Genomic DNA, 26,265 nt, shown 5'->3' on the forward strand with positions numbered 1-26,265 from the left:
ATTGCACCATAAGGTGTAAAAGAAATAACCATGTATCGACCTTCCCAACGTGACTTTAACTTTTCAGGAAAAAGTTTCAGTCGTGTATTAAATAACCAAACCTTCTTCCCGGGCTCAAAAGTCTTACGCAAGATATGCTTGTCATGAAATGCCTTAGTCTTTACTTTGTAAACCTTAGCACTCTCATAAGCATCATTACGTAATTCTTTAAGCTCAGTTAATTGAAGCTTTCTGTTAGAACCAGTAGATGTCATATTAAAGTTGAGCTTTTTTATAGCCCAAAAAGCTCTGTGTTCTAACTCTACAGGAAGATGACACCCTTTACCATAGACAAGACGGTAAGGTGACATACCAATCAGAGTCTTATAGGCAGTACGGTAAGCCCACAAAGCATCGTTCAGTCTATAAGACCAACCTTTACGATCTGGCTTAACCGTTTTCTCAAGAATTCTCTTAATTTCACGATTGGATATTTCTACTTGGCCACTTGTTTAGGGATGATAGGCAAAAGCAACTTTATTGGTGACGGAGTATCTTTGCATTAAGGTACGGAATACCTATTACAGAAGTGAGCACCCCTATCACTAATAATAGCTCATGGCATACCAAACCAACTAAAAATGTTTGTTCGAATGAACTCAATCACGACTGCGTGATCGGCGGTTTTAGTAGCTACTGTTTCAACCCATTTAGATACATAGTCAATAGCCACAAGAATATACTCATTTTTATTAGATAGAACAAAAGGACCCATGAAATCAATACCCCAAACATTAAAAACCTCAATAACTAAGATTGGAGTTAAGGGCATCATATTTCTTCTAGAAATTGACCCTAGCTGCTGACATCTAAGGCATGACCTATAGAATAAATATCCACCCCGAAAGAGTGAAGGCCAAAAGAAACCGCACTGAAGAATTTTAGCTGCAGTTTTCTTTGCACTAAAATGACCTCCACATGCCAAACTGTGATAGAAGGTCAGAATACTATGAAACTCACTCTTAGGAACACATCTACAAATGATTTAATCAACACAGTATTTGAATAGCTGAGGATCTTCTCAATAGTACATCCTAATTTAGGAAAAGAATCGATCTTTTTCCTGCTTTGACCAAGACAAAGGAATTTTGCCTATTGCGAGCTAATTCACAATATCAGTAAACCAAGGCAAATCCTTATGAGAAACCTCAAACAGTTGTTCATTTAGGAAGGAATCACAGACTGGAAGTGAAGTTGATGTATCCTCAATTAGAATTCAAGAAAGATGGTCAGCTACAACATTCTTTGACCGTTTCTTATCCTAGATTTCATAATTAAACTCTTGAAGTAAGAGGATCCATTGAATCAAACGGGGTTTGGTTTCCTTTTTGGAAAAAAGATGTTTCAAAGCAGAATGATTAGAATAGACTACGACTTTGGAACCCAATAGATATGATCTGAATTTATCCAAAGCAAAGACAACTGCAAGTAACTCTTTTTCAATAGTAGTATAATTCAATTGTGCATCTGAAAGAGTTTTACTAGCATAATAGATAACATGAGGAAGTTTATCCACTCATTGTCCCAAGACAACACCCATAGCATAATCATATGCGTCACACATGATTTCAAATGGAAGAGCCCAATCCAGAGGATTTATGATAGGAGCTGACGAAAGAAGAGAGCGACGCTTTTGGAAAGCTTCAAGGCACGATTCATCAAAGACAAAAAAGGAACATCCTTTGCAAGTAGATTACACAAAGGATGAAAAATTTTGCTGAAATCTTTAATGAAGCATCGATAGAACCCGGCATACCTAAGAAATAATCGCACTCCCCTCACGGAGGTAGGGGAGGCAATTTGGAGATCAAATCTACTTTAACTCTATCAACTTCAATACCTCTCTTTGAAATGATATGTCCTAAAACAATACCCTCTTAAACTATAAAATGGCTCTTCTCCCAACTAAGAATAAGATTCGTTTCCCTACAATGCTGAAGCACTAGGGAAAGATTTTGAAGACAGTTGGACTCGAAAATAGAGAAGTTATCTAAAGACCTCAAGAAAATTTTCAACCATGTCTAAAAAGATAGACATCATATACCTCTGGAATGTTGCTAGCGCATAACATAATCCGAAAGGCATCCGTCTATATGTAAACGTACCGAATAGACAAGTGAAAGTAGTTTTCTCTTGATCCTTAGGATCTATGGCCACCCAATTATAGCCGGAATAACCATCTAAAAAGCAATAATAGCTCTGGCCAACCAATTGCTCTAGAATCTGATCAATGAATGGAAGTGGAAAATGATCTTTTCTAGTAACGGAGTTGAGTTTCCGGTAATCAATACACACACGCCAACCAGCGGTGATGCGCTGTGGAACTAATTCACCCTCTAAATTCTTAACTACTATAATACCTGTATTTTTAAGTACTACTTGAGTAGGGCTCACCCACTTGCTATCTGAGATGGGGTAGATTATTCCCGCATCTAGCAACTTCATAACTTCCTTTAACACTACCTCCTTCATATTAGGATTCAATCTTCATTGAAGTTCCCAAGATGTTCAAGAATCCTCCTCCAAATGAATCTGATGCATGCAAATTGTGGGACTAATTCCCTTCAAATCAGCCACACTCTACCTAATAGCCTCTTTAATTTGCTCAAGAACTTTTAAGAGACTACTTTCTTGGGAACTTGTAAGATTGGAATCAATGATCACCGGGAGGGTGTCATTTAAACCCAAGAAAACATACTTAAGCTTTTCCGGTAGTGGCTTAAGCTCAAGTTTAGGTGAAGACTCTAAAGAAGGAATAGGCGGAGTATTAGAAAGTGGTGGAAGTGGCTCTAACGTAGATTTCTATGGAGGAAAATCTGTGATAGGAGTGGAATCTAGTAAAGAATTCACTTCAGCTATTGAAGAATCAATATCAAAATCTTCATAATTGAAGTGATTCACACGTTTCTAAAGGATTCTTGGATAAAATAGTTGGAAGTGATTCCTCAACCAACTCATCAATAACATCAAGGAAGAAGCATCCACTATCATCGTGGGGATGATGAATAGCATTGAAGATGTTTAGCTTGACTTTCATATTTCAAAAAGATAAATTTATGGCTCCAGTTCTACAGTTAATGCAAGCATTCACTGTGGCTAGAAAAGGTCGTCCAAGAATGACTGGAATATACTTTTTGGAATCGTGGACCTATTCTATATCAAGAACTAGAAAATCGACCGAAAAATAGAACTTGTCCACTTTTATGAGTACATCTTCAAAAATACCTCATGGTTATCTGACAGAACGGTCAGCAAGATGTAAAACAACCGACGTAGGTTTTAATTCTCCCAGACCTAACTTCTCATATACCAAGTAAGGAATAAGATTAACACTTGCTCCAAGGTCAAGAAGTGCTCGCTCTATCACATTGTTTCTAATGGTGCAAGAAATTGTAGGAGCTCTAGGATCTTTAACCTTTAGAGGAGTGTTGTACTTAAGAATAACACTGACATGCTCGGTGAGACAAACTTTCTTAGGATCTTGTCTTTTGGATTTTCTCTTAAGAGTGCACAAGTCCTTTAGAAATTTGGAGTAGGCTAGAATTTACTTTATAGCATCAAGCAAAGGAAGATTGATTTTGACTTGTTTAAAGAACTCCATCATATCTTGAATTTTTTCCCCTTGTTTACCAAAGTGGGAGGATTCCTTAAGACGTTCAGGATAAGGCGTTTTTGGCTCATACGCTGTCTCAGGGTTAGGAGTAGATGAAGAAGTAACTCCATCTTCAACTCCTTTTGTGGATTGTGGAATAGCACTTGAGGAAACATCCTTGGAATGTGGATTATGAATGATAGGAATTATAGGAATCCTAAGCCTTTCTTTTTCCTCCTGTCCTTTCTCAACTTGGTTATCAACCACTCTACCACTCCTCAATGTAGTGATAGCCTGAACTTACTCATGATGAATACTTGAAGAATTAGTTCCATCAATCATGTAAGTCTACCCTTTCGGGTTGGCTATTGGCTGACTAGGCAGCTTTCCTTCCTCTCTTCAAGATAGAGTACTCCTTATTTGCCAAACTTGTGCCTCTAGCTTTGCTATGGCTTAAGAATGAGAATTAAGAAGTTGGGTGTTGGCTTTAATTTCACCAAGAGCATTAAGTACTCGTTCTTCAAAAGTAGAATTTCTAGGAAGAGGTGGAAGATTAGGAGCTTGAGTGGATTGATTCCTAAACTGAGGTGGACAGTAAACACCAAATTGGTTGAAAGAATTATTTTGTGGCATAGGATTGGATGAATTTTGATACTGCCCCTGAGATTGGGAAAAAGTATTTCCTTGATTTGGATTATGCCATGACAGATTGGGATGATCTCTCCAGCCAAGATTATATGTAGCATAATATAGATTATAAGCTGGCCTAGAGAATGCAGCATTCACTTGCTCCTATGGGATCTCAGATGATTATCCCAGCATAGGGCAAGTGTCATCAAAATGTTTAGAATTAACACAGATGGAACAAACTTCCTTTGGTAAGGCAGTTTGTGGATTAGCAACAGGAACAAAGCCAGATGATAGGATTTGATCGAACCTACAGTTCAAGGCTTCTATTTGAGCGGCTAACTCACTAGATTTATCTACCTCATAAATTTTTTTAACCTTATGCATTCTAGGTGAAGACCTAGACCTAGAGGAAGAAGTATGTTGCACTGAGTTTTCACTTAGGACCTCAAACAGTTCCCAAGCGTCAGCCAGACTCTTACGCAGAAAAGCTCCATTACTGGAAGCATCAACCATATTTCTATAAGAATCTATAAGACTATCATAGAAGATCTGTATTAAGTGTCATTGAGCTATATCGTGGTATGGACACTTTCTTAGAATATCATTATATCTCTCCCATGCATCATGGAGTTGTTCTCCCAGAATTTGGGAAAATGCCATGATTTCTCTCCTCATTTGTGTGGTTTTACCCACAGTGTAATATTTCTTCAAGAACTCATGTTAGAACATATCCCAGGAAGATATGGAATTTGTTAGAAGGGACTGCAACCAAGTTTTTGCTTTATCTTTGAGAGAGAACTGGAAAAGATGCATTCTGAATGAATCATTGGATAGAGTGGTCAACTTGGTAGTTGAACACAATTCTAAAAACACATCCAAGTGCTTATAAGGATCTATGGAAGGTAGGAACCATTTGGATCATATCAGGCTTGATCTCAAAATGGGTTGCATCAGCATCCGGAAAAATAAAGCATAAAGGGGAAGTATATGTGGTAGGAATGAAATGATCCCTCAATTGTGGTTGTTGTGGAGGAACAGGTGGAACCCGTTCTCCATTACCATTACCATTATTACCTGGTGTATTATGTTGCTCAACCATAATTTCAGAGGAACTATCAATATTATTCAAGTGTTTTTTAAGCTTTCTTAATTGACTTAAAGTTCTCTCTATTTCAGGATCATGCACTAACGGTTTTGACCTAGTTTGGCGAGTTAACATGCACTAGTTCCACTAATCCTAACAGTAGCAAAAATAAAAGATTCCAAGTAACAAAAAAACAAAAAGAACTCACAAAAGGTTTAATAAACCGAAGCTTTTCTCCCTTAAGCGTCTTTGTCCTCACCGCTAATTTGTACCTAAAAAGAAAAAGAAATAAGATGAGATATCATAAAGTCCGAAGACCGGTAAACCAAAATAACTAATTAAAAACTAAACAAAAACAATCTCCCCGGCAACAGTGCCAAAAATTGATGTGTCTCTCGCAATCGTGCGATATCATGTAGGATATAGCTCTATGCAAAGAGGATGTCAAACCCACAGAGAGATAGAATTTGTATTAGCCTTTAAATTAGATTCATGGTTTACAGAAAACTTGGATTGGAGAGTTTGTTGGTTGTCACGATTTAACAAACTTGAATTAAACAAAATATTAAATTAAAGCAAATTAAACTAAATTGAAAAATCAGAGAGGGAAAATCTTAGGGCTTTGACTTCACCACAATCGTTATACTATGGTCAATTGAATTAACTCTGGGATTTTAACTAATTTTGTTTTCAAATGAATTGAACTCAATAACATTCATTTAGTTTGGAGTTTAAAGAAAGATGTTTTACAAATTTAGCTAACTATAACCTATCAGCGGTTAGTGTGGACTATTCACCTACCTACTCTACCTACTTTAACTACTATGCGAATGAACCACCTTTTTTAAGTATAGACTATGAAAACGTTCGTTTGTAAAATATATTGGAACACCATTATATGACCTCTATCCTTGTGTCCGGCAGGGCTCCGCCAGATACCGTACAACAAGGTAGGTTGAGAATATAACATAAATTATTATATCTAAGACAAGGTAATAACAATTTATATTCTACTAAAGCATGAAAAACCACTTGAGTTGTCTCAAGTGCTCAAAGTTATATAATCAAGAAAATATTGTATATTAAAAGAAACCCAGAGTCAAAATAATCAAACCATAATATAACGTTGGGTTACATCAGTGCCCTAAGAAAGGGATTACCTACTCATGACAAGGTTGGATAGCATCTGTGTTGAGTTTATCTCCATCGTCATGGACGGCACCTCTCTTCTCAGGATCTGCACTTCTAAGGTTGTAGGAACCCTAAAAGCCACCACACCTTCAGCCTTCTGAATAACACCATAAAAGATATTGAAATTTCTGACTTCTTTTATCAAGGCTTACACCTTCTTTTATAGAAGAAAATATGTATTTAGTGGGCTTTTAGGTCTTCTGGCCCAACTGGAATGAGATACGATGATAAAAAGAGGAATCCCGTAGCTTTTAGTCTGATATGTCATACATTGCTCGAGCTTCAGGAATGGATGCTCAAGCTTTAGGGCTCATGCTCGAGCTTCAGGAACACATGCTCAAGCAATACTGGATAGATGCTCGAGCTTTAGTGAATGGTGCTCGATCATCACATTGACACTTAGCCAATTTTCTTCAACTATTTTCCGAAGCGTCTTTTTCCTTTAACATTGCTCGATCCAAGCTTCATAGGCTCGAGCACTAGGTATCATGCTCAAGCACCTAGGGCTCATTGCTCGAGCATCAAAGGATGATGCTCGATCCTCTATTGATAGTGCTCGATCATGGAAGTGATGCACGAGACCTGGGAGCATAGCCTTCAATTCAAAATCAACTCATTAATTTTTGATGCCTCATGCTCGAGCTTCAGGGTCAAGGCTCGAGCACCTTTGCAGTAAGGCTCAAGCATCAAGGTACTGATGCTCGAGCATTTAGCCTTTTTGACTTTTCTTTTTTTCTTTGTTGTAATGCTCGAACCTCAACACTTGGGCTCGAGCTCTAAGGTTTCAATTGCTTCAAACTTCACCAATTTAGCTCTCGGCTTGCTGTTAATGACCGGCAATGACTCGGTAAGCTTCGATATCAGCATAAAATCCCGGTTTTAATCATTTATCTGGAAAAGTACCTGAAACACACATTAAGCATAAATTAGTCTAATAATAGATAGAAGTATCACTTTAAGCCCTAACATATACATACTTAGGGGCTCGAATATGCATATATTTAGCATTCATCAGTGGTACAGATTCACAGATGGTACCGGCACAGTCTGCAATGGTTCAGTCTGGTTTCAGAGTTCCTTAGGCACCACAGCCAGTGGCGCCAGTTGGCACTTATCCAGCCAGGGGTTCTACACCTACTGCTTTTACACATCAGTCAGGCTATCATGGCAGTTCACAGCAGGGCTCAAGGATGAGCTTATGCTCTTCCACAGGCGGATGCTTCCGTAGGCACCTCTTCAGTTCGAGTTATCTTTCTAGTTTTTAGTTCTTGGGCACAGATTCTTGTTGACACGGGTGCATCACATTCTTTTATTTCTGCATCATTTGCACATTCATTGGGTCTGGAGGTCATACTTCGGGAGAGTCTTCTTTGTGTTGACACACCAGTTAGGGTCCAGTGTCTTTGGATTGTGTTTGTCGAGGTTATACTATTGAGATGGCTAGGCGAACCTTAGAGTTTGATTTCATTGTTCTCGACATGACGGGTTTTAACGTCATTCTTGGGATGAATTAGTTGTCATTCTTTCGGGCTACGATCGATTGCTTCCGTGGGAGGGTGTCTGTTTGCACTCCCAAGGGAGATTGTTTCCATTTTATGGGAGATCAGAGCGATTCCCACCCGGCGATGGTTTTTAGTATTGGTGACTAGAGTCGCCACAGATCTTACTCAGCTAGTTTGCTACTTGACGAGGATAACAGTTTGGGCCGTGTTCTTCCTGCAGTTGTTGAGGATGTTGTTGATGTCTTTCCAGAGGAACTGACAGAGTTACCTCCTTTAAGAGAAGTTATTTTTGCCATTGATGTCATTCCCGGTACAGCACCTATCTTTATGGCACCGTGTCGTATGGCACCGACAGAGCTTGATAAGATGAAAGGTCAGTTGGATGATTTGAAAGCTAAGGGCTTTATTCATCCTAGTGTTTCACCATGGGAAAAACTGGTTCTTTTTGCAAAGACGAAGGATGGGTCTTTGAGACTTTGCATCAATTATCGCAAGTTGAATCATGCTATGATCAAGAACAGGTATCCTTTGCTTAGGATTGATGACTTATTTGATCAATTGAAGGGAGCGACATGCTTTTCAAAGATTAATTTGAGATCAGGTTACTATTAGTTGAGGGTTAAGGATGAGGATATATCCAAGACTGCTTTGGTTTGGGAAGAGAGAGAGAGGAAGGTTGGTGTGCATGGTGTGAGATAGAGTTGAGGGTTTGCATGCATGCATAGGCATTCATGCAGGCATGGGAGGAGGGTTGATAGATGGAAGGTGATTGCTGAGTGGTGGGTTTGGCATGCATGCAGTGTGGTGAGCTGGGTGGTGAGGGAGGTGGGTTTGGTGTGTGGATGGGGAGTTGGCTGCGAGGATGGGAGTTGGAGCACTCGAAATGGCCTTTTCGAGTGCTCGATATTGTGGCAGAGAGTGAGGGTTGGCTGGGAGGTGGCTGCGAGCACTCCAAAGGAACTTGAGAGGGCTCGAAAATGAGGCAGTGAGCTCATTAGGCAACATGGAGATGGAATTTGCAATGTGAGCAACATTATGCAAATTAGATGGAAAAATTTGTGCAACTGCTGCACCTGAGGCCAAGCAATACATAGATGGATTTTCAGACCTTGGATGCATTTTTCCAAACCAATGCATGGATGGAAATCAAGAACTTGGCAACTTCATGCCATGCATGGAAAATTTGGAAAATGCTTCAAACTGTGCAAATTTTTTTTTTACAGCATGAAAAATTTTTTTTTTTTTTTTTTTTTTTTAAATTTCAAATTCAATCCATTCTAATGCATGGGTGGAAAATTTTGAAAACTTTTCAACTTCGTTCTAATGCATGGACAATTTTCAAACTTTTGAACTTCAATCCATTCTAATGCAAGGAGGGAAAATTGTCAAACTCTACACTTCATTGCAATGCATGGAAAATTTAGAAAAATTTTGAAATTGTGCAAATTTTTTTTCAATGAGTGCATGGATGATTTCAAGAAGATTTCCTAACTTTTGCAACCTCACACAATGCGTGGATGATTTTGAGAAAATTTTCAAACTTTGGAACATCTCTTCAATGCATGGATGAGATTAAGAACATTTCAACAATGCATTGAAGATGAGAGGTTATGCATGTGAGTGCCATGTTGAAAGTCCGAGAAAATTGCCTGATAGAGCCGGAAACTTTCGGGAATGAAAACAAGAGTTGAGAAGGTCTAAGAAGCCGGTCTAAAATTGTGGAACACAACTGAAGACCATTTCAGAAAAATCAAATTTTTGGCTTTTCGAAACCATTTCCCAGAAAATTTCAAGACACGAGCAATTTGAGAAGGTAGGGAAGCTTGGAACATCGAAAGAATTTCTTCCCTTGCTTTGCTAAATTTAATGTCGATAGCTAGACCAAGCTAGAGCAGGCACTATTCCTCATAAATGGGATCCGTCAAGGGGACTTCCTCAACTTTTCGGGTTAGAATTGTGCTGTCAATGCAAGGCTTAAGCCTTTGGCCATTTACCTTGAAGAGTGATCCACTTGCAGGATCATGAAGTTCGATTGCTCCATGAGGAAAGACGGTAGTGACAATGTATGGACCATCCCATCTTGACCGGAGTTTACCGGGAAAGAGTTTCAAGCGGGAATTGAAAAGCCAGACCTTTTGTCCCGGGGCAAAAGACTTTTTGACGATGTGTTTGTCATGGAAAGCTTTAGTCTTTGCCTTGTAAATTTTTGCATTTTCATACGCGTCATTACGCAATTCCTCAAGTTCATTTAATTGCAACGCACGATTAGAGCCGGCTTGTTTGAGATCAAAATTGAACCTTTTTACGGCCCAATAAGCACGGTGCTCTAATTCTACCGGGAGATGACATGCTTTGCCAAAGACAAGTCGATATGGTGACATGCCAATGGGTGTCTTATAAGCTGTCCGGTAAGCCCAAAGTGCATCGTTTAGCCGTAATGACCAATCTTTGCGGTCCGGTCTAACCGTTTTTTCTAAAATGTGCTTAATCTCCCGGTTAGAAATCTCTACTTGACCACTCGTTTGAGGGTGGTAAGGTGTAGCAACCTTATGAATGACTGAATACTTAGCAAGGACGGATTTGAGATAACGATTTCGGAAATGAGATCCACCATCACTAATGATTGCTCGGGGTGTACCAAAACGACTAAAGATGTGAGATTGAATGAAATGGATCACGACTTTATGATCATCGGTTTTGGTAGCCGCGGCTTCAACCCATTTAGACACATAATCCACCGCTACAAGGATGTACTCATAGCCATAAGAAGATGGAAATGGTCCCATGAAGTCAATCCCCCACACATCAAAAATTTCAACAATTAAAATGTTGGTGAGGGGCATCATGTCTCTTCGGGACATGGATCCAAGTTTTTGACATCGTTCACACGATTTGCAAAAATTGTATGCATCCCGGAACAAGGTAGGCCAAAAGAATCCGCTTTGAAGGATTTTGTTAGCGGTCTTTTTGGCACTGAAATGGCCTCCACAAGCAAGAGTATGGCAAAAATTTAAAATGCTTGTGGCCTCGGTTTCAGGAATACATCGCCGGATGATTTGGTCCGGGCAATACTTGAATAATTCCGGATCTTCCCAAAAGAAATGCTTGACTTGGGAGAAAAACCGGTCCCTCTCTTGTTTGGACCAATGAGCTGGAATTTTGCCAACCGCAAGATAATTGACAATATCCGCAAACCACGGAAGAGTAGAATGTGAAACTTGAAGAAGTTGCTCATCCGGAAAGGAATCACGGATGGCTGCAAATTCTGAAGATTTCTCAATAAGTAAGCGAGAGAGATGATCGGCGACAACATTGTCGGTCCCTTTTTTGTCCCGGATGTCAATGTCAAACTCTTGAAGTAAGAGGATCCATCGAATTAAGCGGGGTTTTGTCTCTTTTTTCGCTAACAAATGCCTAAGAGCGGCATGATCTGAAAAGACGATGACCTTGGAGCCAAGAAGATAGGAGCGAAATTTATCCAAGGCGTACACCACAGCTAGCAATTCTTTTTCAGTGGTGGTGTAGTTCAATTGGGCATCACAGAGAGTTTTGCTAGCATAATAAATGACATGTGGAAGTTTATCCACACGTTGGCCCAAAACCGCCCCTAATGCATAATCGGATGCATCACACATGATCTCAAAGGGAAGAGACCAATTAGGGGGTTTCATGATCGGGGCAGAGGAGAGGAGAATGCGAAGTTTGATGAAAGCTTCCATGCAAGCGTCATCAAAATTGAACGGAACATCCTTGGCTAAGAGATTACACAAGGGCCGTGAGATTTTGCTAAAATCTTTGATGAAGCGACGATAGAATCCGGCATGGCCAAGAAAAGAACGGATTTGACGGACGGAATTCGGAGGAGGAAGATTAGAGATTAACTCAACTTTTGCCTTGTCTACCTCGATTCCCCGCTTAGAAATGACATGTCCTAAAACAATGCCTTCTTGGACCATAAAGTGGCTTTTCTCCCAACTTAGAATGAGATTCGTCTCTTTGCATCTTTGGAGCACAAGAGATAAATTTTTGAGACACGAGTCAAAGGAGGAGCCAAATACGGAAAAGTCATCCATGAAAACTTCCAAGAACCTTTCAACCATATCGGAGAATATGGACATCATGCACCTTTGGAACGTTGCCGGTGCATTGCATAGACCAAAAGGCATGCGTCGATAGGCAAAAGTACCAAAGGGACATGTGAATGTTGTTTTCTCTTGATCTTGGGGGGCGATGGCCACTTGGTTATAGCCGGAATAACCATCAAGAAAACAATAGAAGCTTTGTCCGGCTAACCTTTCTAGGATTTGATCAATAAATGGGAGTGGGAAATGATCCTTCCTAGTTGATGAGTTGAGTTTACGATAGTCAATGCACACACGCCACCCGGTGGTGGTTCGTTGTGGCACGAGCTCGCCCGCTGAATTTTCAACAACGGTGAGCCCGGATTTCTTGGGGACAACTTGTGTGGGGCTCACCCACTTGCTATCAGAGATAGGATAGATGATTCCCGCATCTAGCAATTTGATCACCTCTTTCATGACCACTTCCTTCATGTTTGGATTTAACCGGCGCTGGACCTCTCTAGTAGGCTTTGCGTCATCCTCCATATGAATGCGGTGCATACAAATGGAGGGGTCAATTCCTTTTAAATCTGCCACTGTCCAACCAATAGCTTCTTTATGCTCTTGGAGCACCGCTAAAAGGTTGGTCTCTTGGTCTTTTTGAAGGTCCGAGGCAATAATGACCGGAAGGGTTTGCTTTGGACCAAGGAACACATACTTGAGATGGGCCGGGAGCGGCTTAAGCTCAAGTTGTGGCGGAGATAACAATGATGGGACCGGAGGAGTGGTGGAAAGTTGGGGAAGTGGTTCTTTTGGAATTTTCCAAGGAGGTACATCCATGATAGCATTAATATCAAGCAAGGAATTGACTTCTTGAATGGCTTGATCAACATCAAAGTTTGAGAAGTCAAAATGAGACATGCAAGTTTCAAGGGGATCTTTGCTTAGGATGAAGGGGAGAGATTCTTCGACCACTTCATCAATGACATCCACAAGAAAACAATCATCCTCATTGGAGGGATGTTGAGTTGCATGAAAGATGTGGAGTTTGACTTGCATGTTTCCAAAAGCAATGTCCATCACCCCGGTTCGGCAATTAATTGATGCATTAGCCGTAGCTAAAAATGGTCTACCAAGGATCACGGGAATGTGCTTTTTTGGGTCATGGACTGGTTCCGTATCAAGAACCACAAAATCTACCGGGAAGTAGAATTTGTCCACTTTGATGATGACGTCCTCAAGAATACCTCGTGGATGCTTGACCGATCTATCGGCAAGTTGCAAAACCACAGAAGTCGGCTTAAGATCGCCTAAACCAAGTTGTAGGTAGACCGAGTATGGAATTAAATTCATACTAGCTCCTAAGTCAAGGAGGGCCCTCTCGATTTTGCTGTCACCAATGACGCACGAGATTGTGGGGGCACCCGGATCCTTATACTTCGGGGGAGTGCTGTGCTGAATAATAGCACTAACATTTTCAGTCAACCTCACTTTTTTTGGCAAATGATTTTTAGAAGTGCGCTTTTGAGTGCACAAATCTTTAAGAAATTTTGCATAGGGGGGGATTTGCTTGATAGCATCCAACAGGGGCAAGTTAATCTTCACTTGCTTGAAGACTTCCCACATGTCTTGAATTTTACAATTCTTGTTCCCAAAGTGTGTCGACTCTTGAAGACGTTGAGGAAACGGAGCTTTTGGCTCATAAGTAGTTTCCACATTTGGGGAGACATGTGTGGGATATCCGTGAATGGTATTGGGCCAAGAATTTGGATTAGAAGAGCTTGAATTTGGATTTTTCAACGGCGAAACTTCTTCACTTTTGTCTCCATCGACCTTGTTGTCCACCACTCTACCACTCCGAAGGGTGGTGATAGCTTGAACTTGTTCATGAGTCGGCCCACTCGGAGGAGGGGTTTCGTCAATCACATGAATTCCTCTAGGATTTTCAAAAGGTTGAGAGGGAAGCTTGCCCTTGTCCTTTTGAAGCAATTGATTCACCGAGTTAGCTATTTGGCCCACTTGATTTTCGAGATTAGCTATGGATTGAGTATGAGAGTGGACCATTTGGAGAGTAGGCTGCAAGGATGTCAAGAGTTGCTTGTTGGCATCCATTATTTGCTTATTTAATGATTCCATCATTTGCTTGTTTGCAGCTACTATCTCGTCAGTTGGACACACAGGAGGTTGATTGGAGACATTTGGATTGTAAGGAGGACGGTAGCTTGAAGAGGCTTGGAAAGGTCTACCTTGATATTGAGAAGAGGGCTGATTTTGCCGCCCTTGGTTTTGGAATTGGGAATTCTGTGGGGCTTGTTGCCGCCACGAGAAATTCGGATGATCTCGCCAACCCGGATTGTAGGTGTTGGAATATGGATTGTTCCCGGGCCGCGAGAACATGGCATTAGCTTGCTCTTGGTTGGGACTAGGAAATTGCTCCGTTGTGGGGCAATCTTCCGAGAGATGGAATGGACTAGTACATGAAGCACAAACTGAACTTGCCGAATTTTGAGACAATGAAGGAGGAAGATGTGGTGCCATCAATTGATAGAATTTATGAGCGATGGCATCCACTTGAGATGATTCCTCCCTTATTGACTTTGGTTGACAAGGGTTGGTGTTGTTTGGAGTGGTTGCGGTCGGAGCCCTACGAGAATTGTGTTGAAGTGAATTTTCACTCAAATTCTCAAGTAAGGTCCAAGCCTCATCCGCATTCTTGGACATGAACATCCCACCACAAGAAGAATCAACCATGAATCTATGGGTTTCGGTCAAGCCGGCATAGAAAGCTTGCACTAATTGCCATTTTGGGATCAAATGATGAGGACACTTCGGAAGAAGATCTTGTAACCTTTCCCAAGTCTCGTGGAGTTGTTCTCCATCAACTTGAGAAAAGCTTAGAATGGAACGCCTCATTTGGTTGGTTTTACTCACCGGATAATACTTCTTAAGAAATTCTTGTTGCAATTGAGCCCAAGAAGTAATAGAGTTGGGAGCGAGGGAGTTCAACCAATATTTTGCCCTATCTTTTAGGGAGAATGGGAAGAGATGGAGATGAAGTGCATTGTCCGGAAAACCTCTCAACCGGATGGTTGAACAGATTTCAAGGAACTCATCAAGATGCTTGTATGGATCTTCATTATCAAAGCCATGAAATGATGGAAGCATTTGAATGGTACTAGACTTGATCTCATATTGAGCTGCATCGATGTTTGGCATCACTATGCAAGATAGAGAAGCATAGGTGGTAGGGATGAAATGATCTCTAAGAGTCATTGGCTCGATATTAGGAATTTCAGCCCTTTCATTCCCCGGATTTCCTACGTTATCCCCCATTATATTGAATTCAGTTTCAAGGTCCCTTGTAAGAGTAGGTTCCCTAAGGTTCCGTCTAAGAGTTCTTTCAAGAGAATTAATATCAATGGGCGAATCGATTGTGGGTAAGGAAAGTGACCTACGACCGAACATCAACAATAAAGCATATACTCAACAAAGCAATTCATCAACCACAACTCCACATACGATGTTCCCTTTCTCCTCAATTATCAAGACGGAAAATGTAAATGGCCACGACAAGGACCGATGCTTTAACACAAAATTTAAACAGGATAAGAGCCTCAACAAGGGCTTCACAACTAAACTAAAACTAAATTTAACACATGCACAATATTCACAACTCGAAACTAGAAGTCACGAGACTTACCTGGGGTCCTCTAGACTTACAATTTGCTAGCATTCCCACGGCGAGCTTCGAGTCCCTAGAATCTTACAACACTTAAAACACAAAGGTGGTCAAAACACACAAGGAATATTCACAAGACACAATATTCACAATCAAAATAAATTTAACCCTAGAAACTTCGGTTGCTAAACCGTTTGCAGTCCCCGGCAACGGCGCCAAAAATTGATCGGTTGGTCAATCATACATCAACCTTCGCAATAGCACGAATCATTGTAAAATAGGGCTATTGGTCGGGTAAGTCGAACCACAGGGACTACGCTAGTCTAATACAACCTAAATGTCTAGAATCATTCTTAGAATGATGAAGGGTGTATAGAGGTTTTGTTGGATGTCACTTAAGCTAGGAAATTAAAAGTGCATAAAACAGTAAATTGCAAGAATTTAAGGGAGTGAGTACAAGTAAAGAAGGCTAGGGAAATGAATCCACCTCCATCCCTATACACATGCTAGGTTAAGATTAATTTAAGGGGAAAACAACATATATGATAGTCATGATACATAACAATACTAGGTTGCTATAATATCCTTAAGAAGTTCATTTAATTAGAAAGGCAAGAATAAACCATCAAAGGTTCACATGATCAACTACCTAAACTAAAATGTAGCTTAGAACATGCTTACTAAGCCAAGGATTATCAAGCCCTAATTTAAATGGTGAATGCACATAAAGCTAAGAATCAAGTATAGCCCATCAAAGGGAAACCCTAAGCCATGAACTATCTAGGTTCTCCAACTCCATGCCATTAAAACCATTCCATGATCTAACTTCCATTGTCACCATGGAAGTGCAAGCAATATGATTAAGAAAGGCAACCATCCAAGACAAGATGAATAACTCACAATAATCATTTAAAACATTCAACATTCATTACAACAAAAATGAGGCTCTTGACCATGGAAAGACTATCAAAAATACATTGTAATCCCCAAAAATAAACTATACTAACACATGCTTACAGGGGAGGGGTTTCATCACCTCCCTAGATGAGGTTTAGTTACCCATTGGTGAGCTAGAAGAAGGAAGAAGCATCATCCTCATCTCCATTTTCGAGCTCCTACTGTAGCACTCAAGAACACCCTTCTCCTTGCTCTCTTCTCTCTCCTTTCTCTTGCTCAAGATAAAGCTTAATGATATATGTGGCCTTTGGGTAGCCTTTTATGCTCCAACCATACCCTCTCTCCTCCAAGGAACACCTCCAACCACTTCATAAAGAGGGAAGATGGCATTGAGGAAACCAATGTGCAAGTGGGCTGAAATGAGCCATTTCCGAAGGGCATTCTGCCTGATTTTCGAGCGCACGCTTGGTGACTTCGAGCACTCTAACTTAGTGCAATGTGCAACATGCTCCTCTTGCTCAGTGCTGACCTATTTTGGGAAAACTGCTATAACTTTGTGCCCCGAACTCCGAATGATGATCTGTTTGAAGCTTTGGAGAGCTGATTCAGTGCTTTAAAAACTTCATGTTTTGATGAAGACCCAAATCTCAAGTCTGGTTGGTCGAAAATGGGGAGAAAGGCAGTACATCAGTGCTGCTAGGCAGTTCTGCGCACCTCTGTTGTGAAGATCATAACTCTCTGCTCCGAACTCCGAATGATGAACCACTTGAAGATTTGGAAAGCTGATTCAGAACTCTAAATCTTTCATGTTATGAGGGAAGTCCAGTTCTCGAGTTTGGAAGGTCAAAATGGCAAGCGAAGTCCAGGCTCTACTGCTGCCAGAATTCAGCATTGGCACCCTTTTGTTGCTCAAGACTCCACAAGGCCTTATTCTTGTTCCATTTTGGCCAATGAACCTGAAAATGCATAAAAACATAGAATTGGAGTTAATCTACATAAAATAATTAATAACTGGACTTTGTTAATGTAATTTAGGGCGCTTGAATATACATTATTTGGCGCTTATCACACCCCCAAACTTACATTTTGCTAGTCCCTTAGCAAAACTACAATGAAAAACATAAAGAAAAGACAACCATGGGCATGCTACTACAAAAATATCCTCCATGGTAAAATGAGATAGAAACATAGCTCAAATACAACTTGAAACAGACAAAAACTGGAGATGGGGTCATTGGGAAAACTACCTTGCATATATGAAGCATTGATACAAAAATTGGCTAAATACATTTCTACATACATGCATCAACATCAAAGTCTATATAAATAACTCAATTATCATCTCTTGAATGGAAATCAACTCTCGCTTCAGTGAAAGTGAATTGGATTCTCAACATGCGGCTTTTACTTTCTTTTCCAATTCCAAGGTACAAGTTTTCAAGTCAATGAATTCCCTTTTACATGAAGTCCCTAAGGCATGATTTTATTTTCAAGACAACTTTTGTTGCTTGTTAACAATTTATTTCAACACATAAGCGAAACATAGAATGGTTATGCAATGCTGAAGTCCCTTAAGCTTTCTAACCAACCCTTGTAGCAAGCGTTAGGCCAACAACTCCCAAACCAGATGGCTTTAGGGTGCTAAGTGTAGAGACACTCCATAGGGCTTAATAGCTCAAGTTGGAAAGGCTACGAACTCCAACGAACCATGTTTATTACTAGTTTAATTTTTTTTTGAATGACCGTGCAATGTTTAAGTCCCTTAAGCTTTCTAACCAACCCTTGTAGCAAGCGTTAGGCCAACAACTCCCAAACCAGATGGCTTTAGGGTGCTAAGTGTAGAGACACTCCTAGGGCTTAATAGCTCGAGCTGGAAAGGCTACGAACGTCAACTGGTCATTTCATTTTTTTTTTTTTTTTTTTCATTTTTTTTTTTTTTTTTTTTTTTGAATAAACATGCCAAAGGTATCCATCTATCAGGTTCATCAAATCAGATTAACTAGGCCAAGGTCAAGGTCAATCAAGTTGCATGCCTCACAGTTAAGTTTCCAATGTGCATCTGTGCATTGTGAAGCTTATAAGAGTGTAAATCCAGCAAGAATCTAATTGAGGCATTTATACAGACTACATTGTATTTACATGATCATTTCAACTCAAATTTTTCTTTATTTTCAAAATTTTTCAATTGCTTCTATACACAAGGTATTAAACATATGTTTCATCTCCGACAAGTGTCAAGTTATACTATCATTGCTTAGCAAAAATTATGGAACCAAAAATATGCCAAGAATGCTTGATGCACCCCCAAACTTAAACGACACAGTGTCCTCAATGTGGACATGGATGCAAGTGAGAGACAAAAATGACAACGAGTATAAAAGGAACAACAATACCCAGGGGGAGGGAATGGCATGTTGAGACAAAAACCCCCAAACTTGAACCGGACTGCGCAACCTGGAAAGCAATATGAAGAACCAAAAGAAACAACCACAAACACATTAATAGCACAAGCATAAAGACAGAAAACGAATGTATCGAAAGTTAACAGAACATAAAGAACTTGCATTGCAAAAAGAGTTTACATGATGACAAAAAGAACTGTACAGGGATCATGTCGACCAGAGCAACCTATACATAGCAAATTCTTACAGTTTAAAAGGAAAACAAAATATACAAGAGAAATAGTTACAGATGAAACAAAAGAGAAGGTCCACACGCGCAACAAGCTACTGGCCAGAAGGTAAACGGGCGAGGATGGAATGGAGGAGAGATTGAGTCTTACGCCGTTCAGCGGAAGCCAAACGACGGTCCTCAGCGGCGACACGGCGGTCTTCAGCAGCAAGACGACGATCTTCCTCAGCACGTGAAGAAGACTCACACAGAGCCTGAGTGCACGCGGACAAAGAATGCTCAAAACGATCTAGTCGCGCATGAATACCGGCAATGGAAGCCCGGATGAAAGCCTGGTCCTGGTGAGAGTCGACCGAAGGCTCTATCCTCGTAGTGGCTACGGCGGTGGAAACTGCCTCAGAAGGAGGAGGAGGTGGAGCGTGGATGAACAGGGGGGCAGGAGGCGGAGGGGTCCTAGAATGGCTCAGAACATTGATCCACCGGCGCTGGGTAAAAATTTTAATTTTGTCGCCTTTTGGTTCGTGGGGAGGAACAACGAAACCCTTGTGCTGAAGGAGTCGAGTGATGAAAAACGGCAAAGGCAATTTCCGATTTTCAACTCGCGGAGCCCGTGCATTATGAGCATCATGCCAGAACTTCATAAAGGTGGACCAAATGAGCTCTGGGATGGAGAACCATTGGCCTTGGTCCATGGCATATAAGGCTTGCAGAAAGAGGCCCCGACGCTCGGTGCTGTGCACCAAAGGGCAAACATTGTGCTTGAAGACAGTGTCAATGAACCATAGGCGTTCCGGAAGATTGGTCTTGCGGATAAAAGACCGGGGCCGAGTAGGATCGTCAATAGGGCAAATGGCAGCGGCAATCTGCGCCACAGTTAATGTATCCGGCTCCTCATATAAAGGGAGATTCTCACGATTGACAATGTCATCGGGGCACTCAATGGGGCAACCAGAAACCTGAATGATGTCGGTCATAGTGAAAGTATAGGCGGTGCCATCAATGGATGTAGTGAGAGAAATGGGTGGCTCTTCAGGGCACTGGAGATTCTGGTAGAAGAGGCGCACTACACGGGGGTAGGCAACCCTGGCAAGGGGTGCGCAAATGTGTTGCAGACGCCGGTTAGTCAATTCGGCGACAGCCCACGAAGTTGTGGGTAAAATGTCAAAGGCATCCGTGAGCGGAAATGAGAGTTCGTAGTTGAGTTGTTTGCGATCCCAAGGATCACGTGGTCGCTCACGAGTGACAGCACGGGCACCTGAAGAGGGTCGAGGAGGGCGAGAAGGACCGGCACGAGACATTTAGAGAGGTGGACTTGGTTGAGGAATTTCAGCGAACACCTGGCGTGCACCACAAAAAGGAGAAGAGGAAAGTGAGTGGGATGGAGGAGCAAACCCAAAATTTTTAACAAAGAAACAAGCTCTAGCATTGACAAAGCAACAACAAATCACCAACAAAACCAAACTCCAACATTACTAGCCCATCCTCCGTGTAAAACACCATGAATGAACAAAGGAAAAGAAAAACTAAGGAAGAGGACACAAACCTGAATGTCAGGGTATCCGAGAGCAAGAAGGAAGGCAGGAAGAGGGAGGTGAGAGGATGGGGTGGTGAGGTATGGAGGTGGGTTGGTTATGCAAGTGGATGCTGAAGGTGGTGGGTGGAGGAGTGCCGAGAGGGTGATGGGTGTTGGATGTTCATGCATGCAAGGTGTGGTGCATGCTGGTGGTTGTGCACTTGGTTGTGAGTGGGAGAGAGAGAAAAGCTGGTGTGGTGTGTGAGAGGGTCGAGCAGGTGGTTGGGGAAGGTAGAGAGAGAGAGATGAAAAGTGGGTGCAATGAGGGTGGGGAAGCTGGAGCCAAGAGAGGGGGATGAGAGTGAGGTGATGGTAGCTTTGGGGTTTAAAAGAGGGAGAGTGAGAGCTTGGTTCGAGCACTCGAAGGCCCACTTCGAGTGCTCGAAATGGGGGCAGAGAGTTGGGTGAGGGGCTAGGGTGTGGGAAGGGGAGTTCGAGCACTCGAAGCTGGGTCTTCGAGTGCTCGAAATTTGAGCAGTGGGTGGAGGGGTGGTGAGGTTGGTTGTGATGGTTGGTAGGAGGGTGGTGAGCTGAGTGGTGAGGGATGGGAGGGGTGGCATGCATGCATGGGCCTGCATGCATGCATGGCCGAGAGGGTGGATGCAGGAAGGTGGTTAGCTGGGTGGTGAGGGGTGGAGGCCGAGAGGTGGTAGTGGTGCATGGTGTTGGAGGGTGTGTTGTTGTTGTGTTGCCGAGAGAGAGAGAATGTGGGTTTGAGAGGTGGCATGCATGCATGGACGTGCATGCATGCATGCAGGGTGGTGATGTATGGTTTGGTTTGGGAAGAGAGAGAGAGGAAGGTTGGTGTGCATGGTGTGAGATAGAGTTGAGGGTTTGCATGCATGCATAGGCATTCATGCAGGCATGGGAGGAGGGTTGATAGATGGAAGGTGATTGCTGAGTGGTGGGTTTGGCATGCATGCAGTGTGGTGAGCTGGGTGGTGAGGGAGGTGGGTTTGGTGTGTGGATGGGGAGTTGGCTGCGAGGATGGGAGTTGGAGCACTCGAAATGGCCTTTTCGAGTGCTCGATATTGTGGCAGAGAGTGAGGGTTGGCTGGGAGGTGGCTGCGAGCACTCCAAAGGAACTTGAGAGGGCTCGAAAATGAGGCAGTGAGCTCATTAGGCAACATGGAGATGGAATTTGCAATGTGAGCAACATTATGCAAATTAGATGGAAAAATTTGTGCAACTGCTGCACCTGAGGCCAAGCAATACATAGATGGATTTTCAGACCTTGGATGCATTTTTCCAAACCAATGCATGGATGGAAATCAAGAACTTGGCAACTTCATGCCATGCATGGAAAATTTGGAAAATGCTTCAAACTGTGCAAATTTTTTTTTTACAGCATGAAAAAATTTTTTTTTTTTTTTTTTTTTTTAAAATTTCAAATTCAATCCATTCTAATGCATGGGTGGAAAATTTTGAAAACTTTTCAACTTCGTTCTAATGCATGGACAATTTTCAAACTTTTGAACTTCAATCCATTCTAATGCAAGGAGGGAAAATTGTCAAACTCTACACTTCATTGCAATGCATGGAAAATTTAGAAAAATTTTGAAATTGTGCAAATTTTTTTTCAATGAGTGCATGGATGATTTCAAGAAGATTTCCTAACTTTTGCAACCTCACACAATGCGTGGATGATTTTGAGAAAATTTTCAAACTTTGGAACATCTCTTCAGTGCATGGATGAGATTAAGAACATTTCAACAATGCATTGAAGATGAGAGGTTATGCATGTGAGTGCCATGTTGAAAGTCCGAGAAAATTGCCTGATAGAGCCGGAAACTTTCGGGAATGAAAACAAGAGTTGAGAAGGTCTAAGAAGCCGGTCTAAAATTGCGGAACACAACTGAAGACCATTTCAGAAAAATCAAATTTTTGGCTTTTCGAAACCATTTCCCAGAAAATTTCAAGACACGAGCAATTTGAGAAGGTAGGGAAGCTTGGAACATCGAAAGAATTTCTTCCCTTGCTTTGCTAAATTTAATGTCGATAGCTAGACCAAGCTAGAGCAGGCACTATTCCTCATAAATGGGATCCGTCAAGGGGACTTCCTCAACTTTTCGGGTTAGAATTGTGCTGTCAATGCAAGGCTTAAGCCTTTGGCCATTTACCTTGAAGAGTGATCCACTTGCAGGATCATGAAGTTCGATTGCTCCATGAGGAAAGACGGTAGTGACAATGTATGGACCATCCCATCTTGACCGGAGTTTACCGGGAAAGAGTTTCAAGCGGGAATTGAAAAGCCAGACCTTTTGTCCCGGGGCAAAAGACTTTTTGACGATGTGTTTGTCATGGAAAGCTTTAGTCTTTGCCTTGTAAATTTTTGCATTTTCATACGCGTCATTACGCAATTCCTCAAGTTCATTTAATTGCAACGCACGATTAGAGCCGGCTTGTTTGAGATCAAAATTGAACCTTTTTACGGCCCAATAAGCACGGTGCTCTAATTCTACCGGGAGATGACATGCTTTGCCAAAGACAAGTCGATATGGTGACATGCCAATGGGTGTCTTATAAGCTGTCCGGTAAGCCCAAAGTGCATCGTTTAGCCGTAATGACCAATCTTTGCGGTCCGGTCTAACCGTTTTTTCTAAAATGTGCTTAATCTCCCGGTTAGAAATCTCTACTTGACCACTCGTTTGAGGGTGGTAAGGTGTAGCAACCTTATGAATGACTGAATACTTAGCAAGGACGGATTTGAGATAACGATTTCGGAAATGAGATCCACCATCACTAATGATTGCTCGGGGTGTACCAAAACGACTAAAGATGTGAGATTGAATGAAATGGATCACGACTTTATGATCATCGGTTTTGGTAGCCGCGGCTTCAACCCATTTAGACACATAATCCACCGCTACAAGGATGTACTCATAGCCATAAGAAGATGGAAATGGTCCCATGAAGTCAATCCCCCACACATCAAAAATTTCAACAATTAAAATGTTGGTGAGGGGCATCATGTCTCTTCGGGACATGGATCCAAGTTTTTGACATCGTTCACACGATTTGCAAAAATTGTATGCATCCCGGAACAAGGTAGGCCAAAAGAATCCGCTTTGAAGGATTTTGTTAGCGGTCTTTTTGGCACTGAAATGGCCTCCACAAGCAAGAGTATGGCAAAAATTTAAAATGCTTGTGGCCTCGGTTTCAGGAATACATCGCCGGATGATTTGGTCCGGGCAATACTTGAATAATTCCGGATCTTCCCAAAAGAAATGCTTGACTTGGGAGAAAAACCAGTCCCTCTCTTGTTTGGACCAATGAGCTGGAATTTTGCCAACTGCAAGATAATTGACAATATCCGCAAACCACGGAAGAGTAGAATGTGAAACTTGAAGAAGTTGCTCATCCGGAAAGGAATCACGGATGGCTGCAAATTCTGAAGATTTCTCAATAAGTAAGCGAGAGAGATGATCGGCGACAACATTGTCGGTCCCTTTTTTGTCCCGGATGTCAATGTCAAACTCTTGAAGTAAGAGGATCCATCGAATTAAGCGGGGTTTTGTCTCTTTTTTCGCTAACAAATGCCTAAGAGCGGCATGATCTGAAAAGACGATGACCTTGGAGCCAAGAAGATAGGAGCGAAATTTATCCAAGGCGTACACCACAGCTAGCAATTCTTTTTCAGTGGTGGTGTAGTTCAATTGGGCATCACAGAGAGTTTTGCTAGCATAATAAATGACATGCGGAAGTTTATCCACACGTTGGCCCAAAACCGCCCCTAATGCATAATCGGATGCATCACACATGATCTCAAAGGGAAGAGACCAATTAGGGGGTTTCATGATCAGGGCAGAGGAGAGGAGAATGCGAAGTTTGATGAAAGCTTCCATGCAAGCGTCATCAAAATTGAACGGAACATCCTTGGCTAAGAGATTACACAAGGGCCGTGAGATTTTGCTAAAATCTTTGATGAAGCGACGATAGAATCCGGCATGGCCAAGAAAAGAACGGATTTGACGGACGGAATTCGGAGGAGGAAGATTAGAGATTAACTCAACTTTTGCCTTGTCTACCTCGATTCCCCGCTTAGAAATGACATGTCCTAAAACAATGCCTTCTTGGACCATAAAGTGGCTTTTCTCCCAACTTAGAATGAGATTCGTCTCTTTGCATCTTTGGAGCACAAGAGATAAATTTTTGAGACACGAGTCAAAGGAGGAGCCAAATACGGAAAAGTCATCCATGAAAACTTCCAAGAACCTTTCAACCATATCGGAGAATATGGACATCATGCACCTTTGGAACGTTGCCGGTGCATTGCATAGACCAAAAGGCATGCGTCGATAGGCAAAAGTACCAAAGGGACATGTGAATGTTGTTTTCTCTTGATCTTGGGGGGCGATGGCCACTTGGTTATAGCCGGAATAACCATCAAGAAAACAATAGAAGCTTTGTCCGGCTAACCTTTCTAGGATTTGATCAATAAATGGGAGTGGGAAATGATCCTTCCTAGTTGATGAGTTGAGTTTACGATAGTCAATGCACACACGCCACCCGGTGGTGGTTCGTTGTGGCACGAGCTCGCCCGCTGAATTTTCAACAACGGTGAGCCCGGATTTCTTGGGGACAACTTGTGTGGGGCTCACCCACTTGCTATCAGAGATAGGATAGATGATTCCCGCATCTAGCAATTTGATCACCTCTTTCATGACCACTTCCTTCATGTTTGGATTTAACCGGCGCTGGACCTCTCTAGTAGGCTTTGTGTCATCCTCCATATGAATGCGGTGCATACAAATGGAGGGGTCAATTCCTTTTAAATCTGCCACTGTCCAACCAATAGCTTCTTTATGCTCTTGGAGCACCGCTAAAAGGTTGGTCTCTTGGTCTTTTTGAAGGTCCGAGGCAATAATGACCGGAAGGGTTTGCTTTGGACCAAGGAACACATACTTGAGATGGGCCGGGAGCGGCTTAAGCTCAAGTTGTGGCGGAGATAACAATGATGGGACCGGAGGAGTGGTGGAAAGTTGGGGAAGTGGTTCTTTTGGAATTTTCCAAGGAGGTACATCCATGATAGCATTAATATCAAGCAAGGAATTGACTTCTTGAATGGCTTGATCAACATCAAAGTTTGAGAAGTCAAAATGAGACATGCAAGTTTCAAGGGGATCTTTGCTTAGGATGAAGGGGAGAGATTCTTCGACCACTTCATCAATGACATCCACAAGAAAACAATCATCCTCATTGGAGGGATGTTGAGTTGCATGAAAGATGTGGAGTTTGACTTGCATGTTTCCAAAAGCAATGTCCATCACCCCGGTTCGGCAATTAATTGATGCATTAGCCGTAGCTAAAAATGGTCTACCAAGGATCACGGGAATGTGCTTTTTTGGGTCATGGACTGGTTCCGTATCAAGAACCACAAAATCTA

At 41.8% G+C, this 26,265-nt stretch overlaps 1 pseudogene; it reads right to left on the minus strand.

The window, feature by feature from the left end:
• Positions 1-1,351: 1,351 nt before the first annotated feature.
• On the minus strand, positions 1,352-26,194 carry LOC132266267 (uncharacterized; annotated as a pseudogene).
• Between the last annotated feature and the right edge of the window lie 71 nt (positions 26,195-26,265).

The sequence above is a fragment of the Cornus florida genome, unplaced genomic scaffold, assembly GCF_030987335.1.
Source record: "Cornus florida cultivar Cherokee Brave unplaced genomic scaffold, ASM3098733v1 CherokeeBrave_3.0.0_Hap2_Chr07, whole genome shotgun sequence".
In the NCBI taxonomy this organism is placed as follows: domain Eukaryota; kingdom Viridiplantae; phylum Streptophyta; class Magnoliopsida; order Cornales; family Cornaceae; genus Cornus; species Cornus florida.